General features: G+C 40.5%; 1 long non-coding RNA gene across 2 annotated transcripts in view; it reads right to left on the minus strand.

Moving 5' to 3' along the window:
- Positions 1-21,713, minus strand: part of LOC146031218 (uncharacterized) — a 292,751-nt gene that overhangs the window by 81,194 nt on the left and 189,844 nt on the right. For both annotated transcript variants that reach the window (XR_014456700.1, XR_014456694.1), the window contains exon 3: positions 14,390-14,501. This is a non-coding gene — a long non-coding RNA (uncharacterized LOC146031218). The remainder of the gene's footprint in view (positions 1-14,389; positions 14,502-21,713) is intronic.

The raw sequence follows: 21,713 nt of genomic DNA on the forward strand, positions 1-21,713 counted from the left end.
TCTCTGTCACCCACTGTGGTGTGGCATACTGTGAACTTGGGTTGGGGTGGAGTACGGGGTCCCAAATTATATTTTTGCACCTAGGCACCCCACCCACAAGTTCCACCACTGGCAATGCATACATATCATGGTATACCGTGATGCATAAGGATTGTGGTAAGCATGGTCTCGGAGAGCTGCCGGCTCCCCTATTATTCCTAATGAATAGCAGGTGTGTGTGTGTACACATGCAAACCGATATGCCACAATTTGTCTGCTGCTTTGCATATGCAAGTATGCAAGGCTGTAAGGAAGCAAATCTGTATGTAAACTCTATTTTGAATTTTATATATATTTTGTGTAATGAAATGAAATATAAATTAGTTTTTTTTTCCATTTAACATTTTATTCTACAATCCAGCATCTTTGATGGAAATTAGTTTTTAAAACAAGTTTTGATTAGCCAGTCTGCCAAAGATTTGAATCCCATGACTTTGTCATTTTACCCCCCCCCCCCCCATGTGAGGAAAGGGTATGAGCTCGGGTGTGGTATGGGGCTCCGACAATGGGTATACTGACAGTCAGTATCCCATCAGCGGGTTCTCTGACAGGGGGACCCCCACAAAGGAGAATAGCCTATGTGAGTCGGGTTCCCCCCTGTCAGAGCACCGGAAGTCGGGATCCTGACTGTTGGGATCCCCACTGTTGGAGCATCATCCGGAACCCATGAGCTCATGTATTGTGGCCTGGTTACTTCAGATTTCTCTTAAGATGGGACAAAGGAAGTTACATATGTACAGGGATAGAGTTTCTAAAGTTTTTAAATATGAAAAGTCATGGTGCTGCTCATAGCAACCAGTCAAATTGTAGCAAATGTTTATTTATTGTATTCTAGAAAATTATAGACATGGTTAAGATATAAGAGATAGACAATGTCTAGGTCATCAGTCATTAGATTGACCACTAATGGTTGACAGTGACTAGTTCAACACCTTGAAATGGTCAACATACCATAGGTCAACTTTGATAGAAGGTTGACACAACCCTAAGATTGATATGGGCAGGATCCTGAGGAAGAGATTGTTCTCGAAACATGTTGATATAGCACGTGCGCACACACACACACACACACGTACACATTCATTCTAGGGTTGATTTTGTTGGGAGTCAATTAACCTACCAGCGTGGGAGGAAACCGGAGTACCTGGAGGAAACCCATGCAAGCACGGGGAGAATATACAAACTCCACACAGTTAGGGCCATGGTGGAAATGGAACCCATGACTTCAGTGCTGTGAGGCAGTAATGCTAACCATTACACTGTCCGTACTGCCCAAATCATATGAAATCATATAAAAACCTATCTAATCATAAAAAGACAAGGCTGAAAAATGCAGAAAATGCTAGGGAAAAAGCTATGAAGTAAGGCCATGTTGTAGGTGAATTAAAGTCATCTGAAATTTACTGTTGCTTTAGAATGAAGGAGTAAACTTCAGACTGATGCCCACTAACAACGATTTGAGCTTTAACATTTCAAACTGCGGCTTTGGAGAACACAATCACCAGTGATGTGTGGCATGCTAGGAAACCTTAATAAATTTACCCTACAGTATATGCATTATAACAAGACAGACAACCTTGTCTACTATTATTAAAGCATTAAAATCAATTATTAAAAATACAGTAAATTAAAAACTAGTGTTTTCACAAGTTGAGGAAGCAAGTCCTTATGTTCTAGACTTCTAATATGGTAGCAAATAGATTTTTTTTGCGTCAAATGAGAATTTTGATCCTGACTTTGGAACAGTTTTTCTTCAGATATGCAAATTGAAACTTATTATTAATCATAACAAAAATAAATTGAAATGTGAACATAAAATGTATTATGCAAACACCTGCACTTCTTTTCCTTTTACAAAGAGAACAAGATGTATTACAGTTATTACATTAAGAAAAGCATTAAGAGCATGTTCAAAAATAAATAAACAAACTGAAAAGCGAATAAAATCAATTGCATTTTTTTTCTCTGAGTTGGATTACGGGAGTTAAAAAGTTGCATAATGAAATGGTTTTATTAATCAAAGAGTATTGAACAACAAAGTCGAGTGCTGTACAATTTGCTAATTGTCTTTTAGTCTAACAATTATATTTCTAAAACGTTTTATAAGCAAACTTGTTTTGTTATGAGGTGCATAAAACTGATGAAAGCAAATGTTCTTCGATTCTTTGACTGAAAAACAAATTTTGAGTCATAGAAAAATTCTCTAAGCACAAACATGGATCATTGGGTTGGTCCTAATTAGGACCACAGTCAATAGATTGACCATATATAGACAGCAAGGCATACGTCGACTTGTTCAAAAAGTTGACAGGGTCAACTTAACATCTGGACCCAAGCACTGTAGTATTCAACTTTGTACAGTTTGTTTTAAAGTACATCTCACTTGTACTACAACACAGGGATACCTCAATGTACAGTAAGGGCCAGAGTGATAAACAACCAGACAATAAGCTCCTATCTGACATATGTTAACCCTGCCTGTAAAATGCAGGTAGGAGCTGATTGGCTGGTTGTTTACCACTCTCCATTTTATCACTTTTTGAAGCTTGATACTGTACATCTGGCCTTAAGTAGCTAAATTACATACTGTATTAGCAATTTGCAGATCCGTGCTGTGCAAGTGCTGTACTGTACATTGTGTTCACTTGATGCTTACATGTAGAGAGTTACATTTTTTTCAAATATTTTCTTTAAGATGACCTGTCTGCTAAAGACGACCTGATCACATCTGTCACTAAGCAATAATCAGAACACATTTTAATTGTAATTCTCTTATAGCATAAATACCAAGCATTGGCATATATATATATATATAATGGTTGCCTGGTGTGCAGTGCTCATGACCCCTGGGTTTTAGTGGGGCCCACACTGCACCCTCTACCCATGTTCAATAATTACCTATCTCTGGAATCCCAAATTGGCAGTGCTACACAAATAACTGGAAAATGGTGGGGTGGCCATTTTACCAACGATGGGCATGATTCAGATGAGGAAGCAATGCCAATGCAGCAGAGTTCTTTTTATGTGATGGAACTTACAGGCTTCGTAGATGTAGAAACCGTTCACAACCACCGAAGCAATATTTTTAACAACTGCGTATTCCATTGCAACCACAATGCAGATGTGAGGAACATTGACTGACTCTCTGAGTTCCTCAATGGCTGCACTGAATGTCAGGAGAGCCAAACGGGTATATTTACTAAAGTACATCTGTCTTTGAAGCTGAGATGTTGCTAAATAAATGATTAGAATCTGATTGGTTGTAATGGGTAATATTTCCGCTTCTAAAAAATGCACTTCTGTAAATGTATAATTTAAATGATGTATAAATTAATTAAGTGCATGCTAATCAGTGACAGCTGAAATGTTTCCCTCATTACTGAGGGTATTTAAACCCACACTGGGAGCTCCATTTATACACCTTGAATAAGCTATATTTAAAACAGCGAAACATGTCAATGTAGAGGTGCCGATCTATGCTTTTATCTACCCAGAGACCCTGATTCAACTGTCGTCCAAACTCCCAGTCTACATCTTTATATGGTAGTATCAATGCAGATGAACTGAACCTACACCTGCTAAATTATCACAGTGAATACCATTTGTCCAATTTCTACCAACTGGTTCAAGGCAAATAGGTATATCTAGCCTGTTGCCACCATACAACAAACTACCATCTCACTGGAGGCAAGCAACCTCACCAGCAAAATCTAGGTATTCCACAAATTACCCACAAACCATTTGGAGGATTTCCCCTAGCACTGAGACTGATGTTCCTACTGGACATTTAATGCTCACCTTTTTTAATAAATTTTTTTGTTGTTGTTATGATTTTTATGTATTGTATTGGTATATTTCTAAAAAATATATCAGCATGCTATCTTTATTATTGTAAAAATTGATTTGTATCATTAAAAATATATATATATATTTAATTAAATACTCATTAATACATCTAAGAGCGCAGCAAACCATTCCCGTTTCTATATACCATTGTTTAAGGGTTTGACACCTCTAATACATTGCTGCTGTTTGGGTTCAAAAACAGCTCTCTTCTTAATTAGCGCCCTATTGATATCTTTATATAATACCCTGGATACTTCTGTAAATGTACCCAAAGAATGAATAAGCACTTACAGAAAGTTTCACATTAAACAAAGGGAAGCAGGTGTATTAATCCTGGTGAAGAGATAAAGGGCCTTATTCTGGTCTGTGTGGCCGGAGCCGAATATGCGGCCAGGACCGTGCGTCCTAAACCCCGCCTTCCATACGGATCGCTCACTCCATCCGAATGCAGTAAGCCGCTGACCGCCAGGAGCACGAGTGGATTTCTCATGTATACACCACCTCCTCCATCTCTGGGAACCTCCCCCATCATTCGATGGTCGCATACCATCGAATGCAGGACCGTGCGGTCAGGCAGCTCAGACCACTCGGGCATTTCTCCGTGCAAAAGCAGGGATCTGGGCGGGCAGCTGACATCCGGCAATGTCATATGTCCGCCCCCTACACGTGCGTCACGGCCGTATTACCATACGTACGCCCAGCGTTTTCATGGGAACGCCCATGAAACGCGGGGCGTATGCATATGTTAATGAGGCCAAACAGCCCTTCACGCCCCTCTCCTCCCCCTGTTTGTAGTGTAAACAATTCATGCGGAATTTGGACGTATGTCCCTTTCGCACATGCGCAGATATGCCTCTGCACATGCGCAGACACACAACATTGGCGTAACGAATGCGGACATATCCGCACCAACCAGAATAAGGGCCAAAGTATTATTTATTTATTATTTATTTATGTACAGTTTCTTATATAGCGCAGGCATATTTCATTGCACTTTACAACTGAAAACAACAGTGATTAACCAAACTGGGTAGAAACAAACCAACATAGAGGTAGGAGGGCCCTGCTCGCAAGCTTACAATCTATAGGGATAATAGGAGGGATACATAAGGATAGAATTCCATAGCATGGCAGTCCCATCAGATTACAAGACAGTCCTCATGGGATGCAAATAGATATGAATGCTACTGGAGGTTGTGTAGGGGTTCCTGAATATGATAAGCTTGCCTGAAGAGGTGAGTTTTCAGGGAACGATTGAAAGTTTGGAGGCTAGTGGAGAGTCTTAATGTGCATGGAAGGGAATTCCATAAGGTGGGTGCTGCCTGACAAAAATCCTGCAAGTGTAAGTGGGAGCGAGTAATGAGTGTGGATGAGAGGCACAGATCTTGTGCAGAGCGGGGAGGTCGGGTGGGGATATATTTTGAGAGGAGCGAAGAGATATAAGTTGGTGTAGTCAAAGTAATGGCTTTGTATATAAGTAGAAGTATTTTATATTAAATGCGGTAATATACAGGCAACCAATGGAGGGATTGGCAGAGCAGATCAGCAGACTTTGAACATCTACCCAGGAAGATCAGCCTAGCAGCTGCATTCAAAATGGATTCTAGCAGTGACAGTCTTTTCTTAGGAAGACCGTTAAGGAGGATATTGCAATAGTCAATTCGTGATATAATGAGTGCATGGATTAGAGTTTTTGCAGTGTCTTGTGTAAGGTATGGATGAATTTTGGATATGTTTTTAGATGCATGTAACATGATTTAGAGACATATTAAATGTGAGAAATGAAGGACAGTTCAGAGTCGAGGATGACCCTTAGGCAGCAAGCGTGTGGAGGAGGATTAATTGTTGTGTTCTTAACAGTGATAGAGATATCAGGTTGGTAACTACTCTTGGCTGGTGGGAATATAATTCATTCTGTTTTGGAAATGTTGAGTTTGAGGTCACAAGTAGAAGGTGATAATGCACCAGCCAATCAACTCCTAACTGCCATTTTTAAACACAGCTGGTGTACTTCTAATTTATCTCCAGTTTATCTCTGCTTTATCTCTTCACCAGGCTTAATACATCTGCCCGGAGTGAGGTATTGTAGTACAAAAAGCCCATCAATGTAAAAGCGCAGACCTCAGTATCATCTAGAAAATGGCAAATGATTTTATTATTTCTCTTTACCACCCAACGTACTGGAATGTGAGCAATATTGCAAAGCAGTAACCACATGAAGAAAAACATTCTCTGAAGCGCAGATGGTCACCAAGATGCTATAAGTCTGTCTAACAAAATGTGAGAATAATATGATGTAAAAACTGTTTACAAAAAAAAACAAGAAGGGGAATATCAACAGCTGTAGAACAAGTTGTGAACTCTTAAAGATAGAATCTAAAACAAGCAACAACCTACCAAAAACAATCAATAGTAGTGCAAAGGAATAATTAACAATGCTGAGATTTTATATTGTCATGTAGCAATAAAAATAAAGGTGGTACAGTGTATACAGAATATTCAATTAAAAAACAATATTAAACATATGCTTATTCTAATAAATACTGTAGCTTGATTGAAATCCCGGTTTCGTACTAAGCTAAAGAATTCACAATGTTTTGAAATTCATTTAAATATATTGTGTAAACTAGGTGAAGTGCCCAGTGTGCAGGTATGCATTTTCAACATATTAAAAATAAGTAGTGGCTTAGTAGCTCTTCCAACACACCAATGATGCGGCTGCTCAATGTCAATTTTGGTTTTGGTGTATCGCCAGAATCCATGAATTTCAACTTTTCTTTATGTTCAGTTGTATAATCACTTTTTATTGTACAATCAATTTAAAGTTTTCCTTCTGTTGTCAATGCTGCTAATCAGAAGCTTTTGACTGCCCAGCGTAATTTTAGTTCTTTCAATTATGGTTATTTCAGTCAGTTATTCATCCAAATCAACCCAGTGGAAGCCCAGAGCAGGTACCTTGTGTCAAAGTTCTGTCCATCTAGCAACAATGGTGAGTCCAACTGGGACCCCAACCCCTTAGTATGTCTTCTGGGATCCAATGGTACTATTCTGTGAAGTTTACCTCAAAATCTATCCAGTGGAAGGCCCAGAACAAGTTACCTGGGTCAAAGTTCTGCCAAGTGCACACAAACGGAATGGTCAGACCGGCACCCCAACCACTTAGAATGTCTTCTGGGATCCGATGTTTACACTCTGTAAAGTTTTCTTCCAAATCCATCCAGTGGAAAGCACATATCAAAATACTGCCCAGAGTACACCAACAGGAGCAGACATCATGTTTATTCACACGCCAAGCACCGTCTATTGACATATCACTTCTGGTTTCAGAGTATATAATCGTTGAGCTATATCTGGTTATGATACTATGTGGTGAATAGTTATCTATCCCAGCTCATACAATCACAGGACAATATTTATCTAATTGGCATTTTGGCTTAACATACAGTACTGCGGCTGTGTAGACTTTTATGCCGCTGACACTATTCCACATACACTGTTTGCGCCCGCTATACTTGTGACTAAATGTCACTATGTTAAGGGCTTCAGGTTCTGTGGTGTCGTTATGTGTCTGGTTATTGTGAGCTATCCTCCGCCACTGCGTTCGGATAGTCAGTGGTGGCTTAATGCAGGTTAATGTATGCCAAAGCAGTGTCCGTATATATCGGGCGTGCGGTGGCTATGAGTTGGCTGCTGTCAGCCAGCAAGTACACTCATGCCGCCGCTGTCTGTTCTAACTGCCTAAGCAGTGCCATGTGTCACGGGCTGTACGGAGGCTGTGAGTCGGCTAGTATCAGCCGCAAGGAGTTGACTGCTGTCAGCCAGCAAGTACACTCATGCCGCCGCTGTCTGTTCTAACTGCCTTAGCGGCGCCGTGTGTCACGGGCTGTACGGAGGCTGTGAGTTGGCTAGTATCAGCCGCAAGGTACAACCACGCCTCTCCTATCTATTCTGCCCAGCCGCTTCTCTAACAGCTGACTATATGTCACACATCACATCACATTTCATAGGATCAACATATTACACATATTAGGAAACATTAAGATGGGGAGCTGCGGTCATTGTAGATATAGCTCAACGATTATACACTCTGAAACCAGAAGTGATGGGGGAAATTTACTAAAGGAAATTTGTAAAAAAATAGGTGTATTTGTATCCAGAAATACACTTATTTTTTACATTTACTATCCCGAAAATATGGCAATTCGTAGTCGTATTGATGTGCTATCAATACGAATACGAATTGCCATATTTTCGGGATAGTAAATGTCAAAAATAAGTGTATTTCTGGATACAAATACACCTATTTTTTACGAATTTCCTTTAGTATATTTCCCCCGATATGTCAATAGACGGTGCTTGGCGTGTGAATAAACATGGGGTGAGATTTAATAGGATGAGAGATTCAGAAAGTGAGAGATTTGGGAAGAAATCTCCTGTTTTTTTAAAGTGGCAATCATTTACACTGCAACACCAGTTTGATTCTGAAGTGTAAATGATTGCCGCTTTAAAAAAACTGGCGATTTCTTCCCAAATCTCTCACTTTCTGAATCTCACATCCTATTAAATCTCACCCATGATGTCTGTCTGTCATAATAAAACCTATGCCTGTTGAATGCATGAGCTTTGATAAGAGGTTTCTTATTATTATTGTCTGTTTGCCACAGTGAAGAATTTCAGCTGTATAATATTTAAACATACACATTAATCAAATAATTGAACTTCTCACACGAAAAGTTAGGAGAGAGGATTTATTGAACAATTGAGAGAAAAAATATCCTCAGCCCGAGTGGCAACCAGGAATAAACACATGTGATTATATACTCACAGTGTAACACAAATCCTGACACAAAGTGTATCAGCATAAGAGTTCGCTACATTAAAGCACGAAATAGCAAATCTTCCTGACACTGAATACAGGGAGAAAGTGTGAGAATAAAACATATAGGAAACATACAGGGACAAACTAAAGCCTAGACGGGGGAGCAGCGGTCATTCATATTTGAAACTCTATATTTCTTTTTCTTTACTTTTCTCATATATTTTAAATATTTCACAGATTTTAATAAATACAAATAAAAGTTAAATCTTAAGAAAATATATTTTTGACATTCAGTGCACCTACGTTATACTTACTTTTTTCTTGTTAAAAATGTGTGTCTCTGTCTAAGTAGTAGATAGCACCTCCTTTTCGAAAAATCAAGGGGAATCATCCCATAAAACATTCATATTGGAGGAGATAGGATTGGTCTTATTAGAAATCTAATAGACTGGTTCGGGAATCATCTTTTGTTGTTTGTACACCAACAGGAGGTCTGACTAAGACAAATCCCCTAGTATGTCTTCTAAGATTGCATTGTGAAGTTTATGCCCTGCCATGGCCAACCTTCAGACATTTTCTCCATTCCTCATATGGAAGTAATGTGATAATGTCTGCTTCCCAGGGAGCCTAGATTTTTTTTTAAATATCTCTTTATTTGATTTTAGGTATACAAAATACATATACACAATACAATACATTTACACATACATAAAAATAAAAAAGGCTAAAAAATAATAAAAATACATACATACAAAAAAAAAACGAGCCGGTTAATACGCAGGTCAATCTAAACCCATAGGAAATACATATAATACACAGCATACATACAACATTTGGTGAGTTGTTATTCTGCCCCTCTAAATCGTTGCCCCCCAATATCACTTGGACAATCCTACACTTTTAGTCTCACTGATACCCATAGAAACCCATAGATCCTCCCTCACCCTACCTCTCAACCCTGAACCCCTATGGTTTATGTCACTCTTCTATTTGGGTGCATATGTCCAGATGGGATGCGGTCAATTTGCCAGCGGTCGGGATCCCGGCGTTCAGAATCCCGACACTGGAATCCCGACCGCCGAAATCCCGAAACTTTCTCCCTCCGTGGGTGTCCACGACACCCATAGAGGGAGAATAAAATAGCGTGCCGAGCGTAGCGAGGCACCGGGCCTGCTGCGTGGCGAGCGCAGCGAGCCCGCAAGGGGGGGCGATCCACGTCCACCCCATGTCGGGATTTCGGCGGTCGGGATTCTGACCGCCGGGATCCCGACCGCCGGGATTACGTATCGGATCCGTCCAGACAATTGAATCCCATTAATTATTTGTTAAATTTTTAAATCTATTGTGCAATGGTGACTTTAATTTAATTTTACTTGTGTTACTAAAAGTTGCTTTAAATATCGAATGATGATTTTAAACATAGTGTGTATTTTACGTGAATTTATCAGTTATTTATCTTAGTATTTAAACCTATCGAGCATTCGTGACTTTATTATATACTTCATATATGTTACTAGAACTTATTTTGAGTGTTAGTGCATATTTTAAACATAGTGTAAATTCATCAGTTTTAACAATTAGAAACCGAAACTCTTTTAGAATATGGGGAGTAATACCATTTCTCCCAAATTGAGTGAAATCTGCCTATATTATTTCTAGAGAGGAAAGCGTCTCTCTCGTGTTCAAAAGTGTGATTAACCATATTAACCCATTCCTTAATGTCAGGTGCCTTTTCTGCCATCCAAAGTCTGGCAATGCAGGTCTTGGCAAGTGAGCCAAGGTTAATGGCCAACTGCCTTAAGTCAGGCGACAGCCCCGACCCAGACCATACTCGCAGTATTAACGCCTTGGGACATATTTCCCTTCGAGGGATACCCATATTAATCAAAATATTCGCAAATTCCTTCCAGAATTTTTGCAGAAATGTGCACTGCCAAATTAAATGCCAAAAATCACATCCTACAGCCCTACATTTAGGACAAGAGTCGCCTTTATCCCTTGCAAACTTTTTGATTTTAGTCGGCGTTAAATATGTATGGTGCAGAATATTAAATTGGATCTGCTGGATCCTTAGTGAAGTAGTTGCTAAGTTGGGTATAGCGAGTGCCCTGTCCCAGTCTTCTGGTGTTAGATCAGGGATTTCCCTGGTCCATTTTGTCATAAGATCACACAGGCCAGTAGTTAGCAGTGAAGATGAAATATACTTATAGCATTTGGATACTCCTTTAGATGGTCCCATATTCCTGAGGAATATTTTTACTGGATGATCTTTTATGTTAGAGGATGATACCTGCAAATGATCCTCAATAGCGCTTCTAAGCTGCAGAAAACGAAAAAACATACTATTCGGTATTTCGAATTCCGTTTGCAATTGGGCAAATGATTTAACCCCTTTTTGCGCAACTACATGGCCTACGGTTCTTATTCCAAACTGCGACCAGGCTGCCATTCCCTGATATTTTTTAAGATTTTTAAAGGTGTTTAAGGAGGAGAGATTTGTTTCAGGGTCGGTATCAATATAGCCAATTACCTTGGAAATCCATTTCCAGATTTGAATGGCTTGGTTGAGAATCGGGGGGTATTTCTTACAGCATTTATTCGTCAAGATAGCTTGTATTGGGGAATGGCCCGGAATGGTCTTTTTTATTAGGTTTGTTAATTCTGCCAATTGACACGGGTCTACAACCCAGTCTCGGAGATGTACCAACTGCGTTGCAAGGTAGTACAATTTGAAGTTTGGGAGGGCGAGCCCACCGAGATCTCTTGGTCTCATCAGTGTGGTTAATTTAACTCTCAGGCTTTTGTTTCTCCATATAAAGGAGGTTATTATCCCATTAATTTTCCTAAATATCGTGTCAGGGATATATACGGGGGAATGTTGCAGTAGATAAAGTAATTTTGGTAAAACCATCATTTTAATGAGGTTTACCCTACCTATCACCGTTAGTGGTAGTTTAAGCCAGTTCTTACATTTAGATCTAATTGAATCAATTACTGGATCGATGTTATATTTTACGTAATCAAATGTATCTTTAGAGATTACCACCCCCAAATAATCAAATCTTTCTGCCCTAGGGATATCTATTGCCTCGTTGGATTCCACCATCGACCCGATATCCATTTCATCAATTAATAAATGAGATTTACTGCTATTTATAGTTAACCCTGAATATAGCCCAAATTCATGGAGAGTTTGCAACACTAAAGGGAGGTCCTGCTTGTAATTTGCCATTCCCACCAGTAAATCATCCGCGTATAATGAGACAAGGCTATCCGCCCCTCCACCCAATCCACTCCGACCTAGTATATTTCTCAGTTTGCACGCGACTGGCTCTATGGCCAGAGCGAATAGCGTGGGGGAGAGAGGGCAGCCCTGTCTCGTCCCGCGGTATATAGGGAATGAATCCGAAACAAATCCATTAATAGTAATTTGTGCACATGGGTTATGATAAATCAACAGGATCCTTTAAATGAAGCATGTTCCAAAGCCAAATGCCTCCAGAGTGGTCCTCAAATATGGCCACTCAAGGGAGTCAAAGGCCTTGTTTGTATCGAAAGAGGCCAAGGCAGTCTCCAGGCACATAATTTTACCTGTCTGTAAATAAGAAAACAGTCGACGGACGTTTATAGCAGTTGATTTCCCTTTCCTAAAACCCGTCTGGTCAACATGAACAATTTTATCGATTACCTCTCTAAGTCCAGGGAGCCTAGATTTACCCAGCATTACTGCTAGGTATTGTTTTTTAATATTGCAAAGAAAAATAGGTGAAAATTGCAACATTGAAGAGTCATGCCAAGGTTGCTATAGATTGCCAAATAGACTTTCACCTGTGACTTTGCTGTAAGATGCTTCTACCAAGTATTAGACACCAGTGACAATATTTGTACTATAAATATATTTGATCATTGTTAAGGGGTTTCAAATAAATCAATTAAAATATAAAATATACAATTTAAATACAAAAAAAAAGTGATATGTGATATAGAGACAGATATTTCTAAATGCTGGTTCCTGATAAATATATTATTTAAAAATATGTTTTGCGCATAGACTACAGTAACTATGTCCACATTAATATTTGTCTTATATTATTTATTTTCAATGTATAATTGCCCTAGACATACAGTAAATAATGAGCTCAAAGGAATCATTTTTCCTTAAGCAGATTTATGAGATTAGAAAAGAAAGTGACAGGAGCTCTATGAATAACTCCCAAGATGACATCTCCTTCCCAAAAGCATAAACAGTAACATGTTGGATTGGGGAGTCCTGGGGATCTCACATGTATGTATGTCACATGGAAACATACTCATTATAATTCTACTCTTGATGTTAGTACTTTCTGGGGCAATTGAAATGTTGTCATTCAGGTCACTTAAATCTGTGTTTTATATCAGTCATATTTGGTTTCAAATGTGGCTTTTATGGGTATAGCAAACGTAATGCAATTACTGACCAATTACAGACCACCAAGTACTTTGATGGATAAATAAAACTTAAAAGAAAACAATAGAATATAATTTACTTTGATACATTTTAGTCTACCTAGCGGTTCAGTTTAGGAGAAAAGGTGGGTTAATGCAATCAAAGGTCAATTCTGCACTTATTCAGTAGATACGGTACAATAAAATGACAATATCAAATATTTAGGCCATTACTCACTACTCATTCTTTTAGAGCTTTCTGCAGCATTTGACACTGGTGATCACACTCTTTTCATACAAACACTACACTTCCTAGGTCTTAATGATACAGCCCTCCTCTGGTTCTCATCTTACCTATCTGAGCACTCTTTCAGTGTTCGCTTCTCTGACTCTACCTCCTTTTCACTACCTCTGTCAGTTGGAGTTCGGCAAGGCGGAGTTTTAGGTCCTATGCTTTTCTTGATCTATGCCTAGATCGAGATGTATATGCATATATATATGGATAGATGTATCCATATATATATGCAAAGTTGGGGAAGAAAGCGCACAATGAGCAATAATATCACAAAGATTTTAGTGATGTAAAAAAGCTCACATACATAGAGGTTAAAATTTAACTGCTTGCCAGCTCAAATCCACAACGTAGCCACGCCAATGGAAGGGAACGGGACCAGTCCTACTGCACCACTGAAGGCTTTTATGGATCAGGACACGCTGTCTGGAGGCCACGTCCAACGCGGTTTATCACTTGTTTGGACTTCATCAGGGTGTGTCTGACAAAGTCCAAACAAGCGACGAAACGCATTGGGCATGGCCTCCAGACAGCATGTCCTGATCCATAGAAGCCTTCGGCGGTGCAGTAGGACTGGTAACGGTCCCTTCCGTTGGAGTGGCTACGCTTAAAGGTTTGGGTCTCCATGTGCATATATATGCTTGTGTGTTGGCCGGCACTCCCAGTGGCAGGTCCAAATAAGTGCTGACCCGGTGCCTTCCAGAATGGACCCTTAGGTCCCAATGCAGGGTTTGGAAATCAGGCGGCACTCTCGGATTTAATGATGTAGTGAAACAATCAATAAATATCAATAAATTGATTGTTTCACTACATGTGCATATATATATATATATATATATATAGTGTATGTTGGCGGCGGCACTCGAACAAACGACAAGACAGCAGGTAGGTATACCAACGTTTCGGGACGGTGTTGTCCCTTTATCAAGGTGCTAGTGAAGAACAAATGACATACAATGATAACTCACCTAAATACCCCTGTAACCGCTTATGCCGCCCGGCGTGGCGCAGACGGGTGCGTGTCAGTGACGTCATCTCAGTCACACGCGACGCAGGGATGCACGGAGGGTGTCACGTGTACTAAAACCGACAAATGACAAAACAGTTAAAAGTTGCTATGGCAACGCGTTACAATACATAATACATACAGTACACAGCTTAAAAGCATAACCCGGTGAAAAATTACAGCAATCAAAGAGATCTGGCAAGTAAAGTGCATAATATAGTGCAATAAGACTGAACTATGAAGCGCCATCTGCCAAGCACTGGGCTCAATATGGGCAGATGAACGGAAGGACTCTAATTACGGAGTACCTAACATATCAAAGCTGAACTCTATAGGGCATAGTATATAGCGTTACTGCATACATAACACAGAATTATAAAAAATGGGCAAGTCCAAGGTTCTCATTTAAGCCCCGGGGTGACAAAGTGTCGAGGCAAAAGATCCACCTGCTTTCCAAGCGTACAAGCATCAATGACCGGTCACCACCTCTAGATAGAGGTGGGACATGATCAATGATCCTGTATCGCAAGGAGGTGAGCGGATGCCTCGCCTCGACAAAATGCCTGGCCACAGGAAAATCACTATGACCCGCAGCTAAGCCAATCTTAATATTGGACCGATGCGCTGCTGCTCTCTCTTTAAAAGCACGATCGGTTTTCCCAATATAGTGGCGTCCGATCGTGCTTTTAAAGAGAGATCAGCAGCGCATCGGTTAGCTGCGGGTCATAGTGATTTTCCTGTGGCCAGGCATTTTGTCGAGGCGAGGCATCCGCTCACCTCCTTGCGATACAGGATCATTGATCATGTCCCACCTCTATCTAGAGGTGGTGACCGGTCATTGACGCTGTCTTCATTGCTGTATAGTATATATATATATATATATATATATATATATATATATATATATATATATATATATATGCAAATAGGCAAATTAATAGCTAAATATTAAAGTATAAATACATGTACCAAAAACATGTAAGGGAGTATTTAAAACACTGTTTGTTATATTTTGTGAGTCATATGATGTTTTTAATCAATTGGAAAATATGTGGTTTACATCCCTGTGTATTCAAAAGGCCTACAGCTGGGATAATTTGCATTTTAAAGAGCTTGCAAAAGATACTGAAGATAAACTCATTGTTTAATATTACATCAGATTGATGCTTAAACACTGTTAAAGATGCATTAGCTGCAAGTGTTTATAATTGTTATAAATGTTTACTGTTACAATTAATTGTAAAAAATTGGTTGTTAATTACTTATACTTACAGTACCTATCTTTTATTTTCTTTAAAGAATAATTTTAGTTCATACATTAGTTATACTATGTAGACAACCTAATATTTGGGGATGCAGTATAAATCCCGGCGGTCGGGATCCCGGCGTTCAAAATCCCGACGCCGGAATCCTGAATGCCGAAATCCCGACACTTTCTCCCTCTTTGGGTGTCCACGACACCCTCGGAGGGAGAATAAATTAGTGTGCTGAGCGTAGCGAGGCACCGGGCCCGCTGCGTGGCGAGCGCAGCGAGACCCGCAAGGGGGGGGGGGGATCCACGTCCCCCCCTTGTCGGGATTTCGGCGTTCGGGATTCCGGCGTCGGGATTTTGAACGCCGGGATCCCGACTGCCGGCTTTTCATGCCGAATCCAATTTTGTAATTTTTACTAATTACATGGTTTTCTCTAGAAATCAAAAGGAACACAAATCCTTCACTGTACAGTTTCATCTTAATTAGTTATAGTGTGGGAGTGGGGATCAGGGAGATGATGACCAGAATAGATCAGGCTGCTTGTAAGGGCTCCTGCTATGAAGGGGGCTCCGCTCCTCCACTACTCAACTAACTGGGGCTATCGCGTCTGTGCCAGCTCCTCCTCTAGTGCCTGCACATACCATCTTTATTATAAAAATGTTTGCACTTTTGACACCTGGTATTAGAACCCCTTTCCTATTGTACTAGAAGTTGTCACCTTACTGATTGATATATTTGCTCCTGCATAAGAAGCATTAGAATTCTAACTATTCTAAATTCTTGCTGTATGTAGCTTCATATAGTTGGAATCTGCAGGCTTAGTATGCAGGAGCAAAAGGCTCTATCAGTTGGATGTCAGCCTCCAGTGAGGCAGGTCCTGGGTTGTAATTCTGGGTGTGACTTCTAAGAAATATGTAATTTAGAAAAAATGGTAATCTACCTACCATAAGGTGATGTAATGGAAGAAATGTATTTTGGAATATTTATCTTTATTTGGGTGGGGTGGTGGGTGGATTCCAACTTTTATCCTGCGTCCAGGCAACTGGGATAAACTTATGCCACTGACTTTATCAAACACATAGTGGGTAGTATTCAATGCGGCCGGCGAGGGGGTTAAACAGCGAGGATTGCAGAAAACCAGAGATCCTCTCTGTTTAACCCCCTCGCCAGCCGCTCGCCCTATTCAATGTTCTGGGGAAATCCTCGCCGTCACAGGACGGTGAGAATTCTCCAAAACAGCGAGACCCGCGGCTAATGCAGAAAACCCACTGTATGGCCAGGAAGTAGATTGTCAGAGCAAAGTGTTGGAAATATGTGTGAACAGCTGTGGTTTGATAGACTAATGTACACCCCAGCGGAACTGTATGCGACCCAATAACAAGTCCAGTGGCTTAACCAGTGGTGTGGTTTATTAATAAGTGAAGGTACAGCCCTGCTTACTGTTACACTGGTTAAGGCATGAAACAGAGCTTATAGCAGAGGGCCTGATTCTGGTTCACTCGCAAAAGCAAACTCCTTCTTTAATGGACAGGACCATGTGCACTGCAGGTGGGGCAAAGTCTTGCCCCATCTAAACTTCCATCTGATAGATGGGGTAAGAGGGAGGCAGTTTGCTCACCTTCCAGTTCTAACATCAGAACAAACATCGCACTTGGGACCCCTGCTGTGAGTATCATGAGCCCTGTTCCGCAGTGGTTATTTGTGGCACTTTACTTATTCACCAACTTATACGTTAACATCACAATACCAGTTAATGACTGTCCACCTGGCATATTTGGCATATTAAAGACTGCCTATTATAGATGCGAATCTGCCTATTATAGATGCACATACCACCAGAACATGAGCAGAGAAGATGTTTACATTCTCGGCTCCTCCCACAAACAGGGAGTTATGTCTGCCCACCAGCCAATCAGGATCAAGCTCTGTAAATCTCCACTTCTGGAAGAAGCGGATCATTGTTCACCGGAGGCAGTGGGTAAGTATAGTTTCCTTCCACAGATACCTCTTTGGATTCTACTTGGACAAGAGTTCAGGCCCTCGAGCTAATCCATATGTATGTATGTATTATGAAATAAAGTTATACTTTTCTTAGGTACTTGTTAAGTTTCACGGCGGCAGCACAAGACGCTGTAGCTTGAATATTGGCAGCTTGCCAGACTGCCTTAAGCTACGCTAGTAGCGTAGCGACTGTTTGAATTCTGGCAGCTTGCCAGCTGCCTAGCCGCCTTACATTATCAGGCTACTTGTTTAGTTTCAGGGTGGCATCGCGTGCCGTCTTACGCTGACTTCTCCGTGGCAGGCCAGCGCTGCAACTTCTAACCTCCTGTCAAGTGAGCGCCTCTCACACAGCACTTGTACCCGCATGATATCATCTCTCCTGTGGAGAGGGGATCTCGAGGGCGCCGGCGGAGAGGCGCTCCATCTTTGTGTTCCGTAGGAGTGTCTCAGTCACCCCTTTGGGTTCTCAAACGGGACTGTTTACGTTGCGCCCATTAGTTTTATCAGATTTAGCCAATATGCGTGTCTAAACCTGAGCATTATGAGTGCAATATGTGCAATAAAAACTATCATTTAAATATGGCCTGGCGAGGTTTAGTCAGGAGATTGGGCGCAAATGAACATTTGAATATGCCCCATAATGTTATTTGTTTTCCTGTCATTACATTTACGCCTAATATTACAGAATTTTCCCAGCCATATTTTAGCCCTTTAGAACCCATACCACATTGCTGAAAATGGTGATTGAAATATGGATGTTTCCTAACATGTAACCAGCTATGTGTTAAAGTGAGTGGAATGCTTTCTCTTTACACGTTTTTGCTTTGCCAAAGCCTTTATGTACTTCTGCTAATGGTAATATGTTATGAAAGCATCTGCTGATGTCACATCTTTGAAAATGTGGCCACTTAAAGCTTTTCACAGAATATGGAACAGATGATGAATTATGTGTTGATGCATATTAATAATTTTAGGTTTTAAATAAATCATGTTGCTTTTCTTGGATATAAAATTCTTATTTGTTATTTTGACGCAGGAAAATAACATTATTTTCAAATAACAAATAGTCACATTATCAAATAATCACACATATTATATACTGTAAAATCAAATAAATAGAAAACACATAACATTACAGTAACACGAGTAAACATGATTGTACCAGTCTTATAGATGTTTGATCAGAGTTAACCTTTGGGCTGATTCTGTTAATATATTAACAGAAATCATTGAGAATTTGTTCAGCTGAAAACACATAGTCAATGCTAAATGCACTACTGTGGGTATGTGCACCTCCCCCACCATGAGTAGAACAGTATAAAGTAGGACATACAAATCACTACTGTTGGGTATGTGCACCTTACCCACCATGAGTGGAACAATATAAAGTAGGACTTACAATGCACTACTGTTGGGTATGTGTACCTCCCCAACCATGAGCAACCAGCACCTGGCCCAAACAGCCAGCGGGGTAATGCCACAGCCTCAGGATGGTGGCCATTGGGCTGATTGTTTAAGTGAAAAAAATAGAATAAATCTATTGTGTAATTTTGTGGAATTACAAGTCCCAGCAAGCCTGCATCGCATGCAGTGACTTGGAGAACCATAAGTCCCAGCATGTGGGACATTAAGAGCCAACTGGTACATGTAGTTCCTCAACAACATTACAAATAGTTAATTGGATTCCCTTGAGGGCCAGTCCTCTTGTCCAAATAGAATCCAATAGGGGTACCTGTGGAAGGAAATGATACTTACCCACTGCCTCCGTTGAACAACGGTTCGCTTCTGCGCCTGCACATACCACCAGAACACGAGCAGAGAAGATGTTTACATTCTCGGCACCTCCCACAAACAGGGGGTTATGTCTGCCCACCAGCCAATCAGGAGCAGGCTCGGTAAATCTCCACTCCCGGAAAAAGCGGATCGTTGTTTACCAGAGGCAGTGGGTAAGTATCATTTCCTTCCACAGATACCTCGTTGGATTCTACTTGGACAAGAGTTCAGGCCCTCGAGCTAATCCATAGGTATATATGTGTGAGTGGCTGTATTATGAAATAAAGTAATACTTTTCTTATGTGTCCATGTTTTCTTTAACTATTTGTAATGTTGTAGAACTACAAGTACCAGCGGGCCATTTAATGCCCAGCATGCTGGGACTTGTGGTTCTCCAAGTCCCTGCATGCCATATAGGCTTGTTGCAACTTGTAGTTCCACAACATTACACAATAGTTTTATACAATTCACTTAAACAATCAGACAGGTACCCACAGCCCTGGGGTACCGGGGACATACCCGTCTTTAGCCCAGGCAGGGTTTACTCTGTAGGGAGGGGACCCCTTTATTGGAGGGTCCCCACTCCTCCAGGGTTCCTGCCTGGGCTGACTAGCCACAGGGATTAATGTTTTGGCCAGGGGAACTTGCATAAAATGTTTCCACTGGCTGTGTCAATACCCTGCTGGCTGTTTGGGCCCAGTGCTTGTTGCTAAAATACAGGGGAGCTCTAGTCATTTTGTCCCTCGTATTTTGGTAACCAGGACTGGCCTTTGAGCCTGGTGCTGGTTTTAGAAATCCTGGGGTCCCCTAGGATTTTTGTCCCCAGAATTTCTGAAACCAGGACTAGTTCTTTCAGCCCAGGGCTGGTTATCCTAGATTTTATTTTTTATTTTTACTTTTGTATATTTTTCTGGACAGAACCGTGCACAGATCTCAGTAATGTTAACAAAAAATCGCACCCTATTACATTTGTGAGTTGTATACTTGCTTATTCTCTGGCTTATTTGCACCTACCAGTGTGGGCAGGGGGATTGGGGCGGTGGCGAGGGTTAGCGCCCATGGGGAATGCCCAGCATTCCCATGGAATTTCACCTGTGACATGGGTGCGGGGGAAGGCGGGCAGCTGACATCAGTGGATGCCCGCTCGCTTCCCGTACAGGGATGCCGCAGATCTAAGACACCAGGGAGGTGTCTTAGATCTGTAAGTGCTTGCAGAATCATTCATTGGTTGGCGACCATTGAATGATTTTGTCCCCACTGCCAATGGATGTTTATGTTAAACATCCATTCGCATGCTGGCGGGAAAATCACTCTGCGGGGTGATAACCCCTTAATAAGGAACAAATGACACATTTTGTCTCTGATTATGAGACTTTTCTCTAAGGCGGCTAAGTGTCATCCCATTTATTATATTGCAGCAGAATCACACACACCAAGTTCATCTGTTTAGTTATCAATAAGACTAATAGAACATAGCAGAATCTAATACCATGGTATAATACAATGTAAATACACATAGCAATGAAAAAATGTAAAATACATCAAATATAAATGATATACCTATACCTTTAGATGTATGCACATCATTTCATTTATCATGATAGCATATAATACTAGAAAGGTAAAAGTGAAATCCTTTTGGGTGCACCAGCAGTTGGAAAAAACAGGAATTATAGGCTTTGATTTTAGGGGTCTACCGTATATTCTTAAAACTTGCCCTCTTAATCACTCTAACTGCTTTCAATATATTATGCGTTCACATTATCTCTCAGGGTGATTAACTGAAAGTATCAGTGTGTGGTAGCAAATCATAAATTATATAAGAAAGTCCAGAGCTATAGACTGCTTAAAGATAAGATAAATGACACCATTACTGTAATTCACCCAAATGTGACAATGGGGAACATTTCCGACTATAATAGAAGATATTTAATTGAAATGTAGATATTTTAAATCACTGCATATTCCAGTGGTATGTACTGTATGTAGAATACATAGAAATACTGTATGCTTGGAAGCGCAATATGACTATTTAGTTTCCATTTAAAAATATGATTAACTCAGGACGATTTTCTAATATGATTGAAGTTGTTGATTTCCAGATTTTATTTCAAAGGTGTTTGAAGTAAAAACAGATGTGATACAAGAAACAAAGCTTTTCACTATCTTCATTTCACTCTTGCCTGTGGGGCACATCATTTTTAGCCAATCAGAGAATGCTAATGTTCTTTGCAGCAGATGACCTACCGATGGCTTATC

The sequence above is a fragment of the Crinia signifera genome, chromosome 1 (assembly GCF_055691185.1).
Source record: "Crinia signifera chromosome 1, ASM5569118v1, whole genome shotgun sequence".
Classification (NCBI taxonomy): Eukaryota; Metazoa; Chordata; class Amphibia; order Anura; family Myobatrachidae; genus Crinia; species Crinia signifera.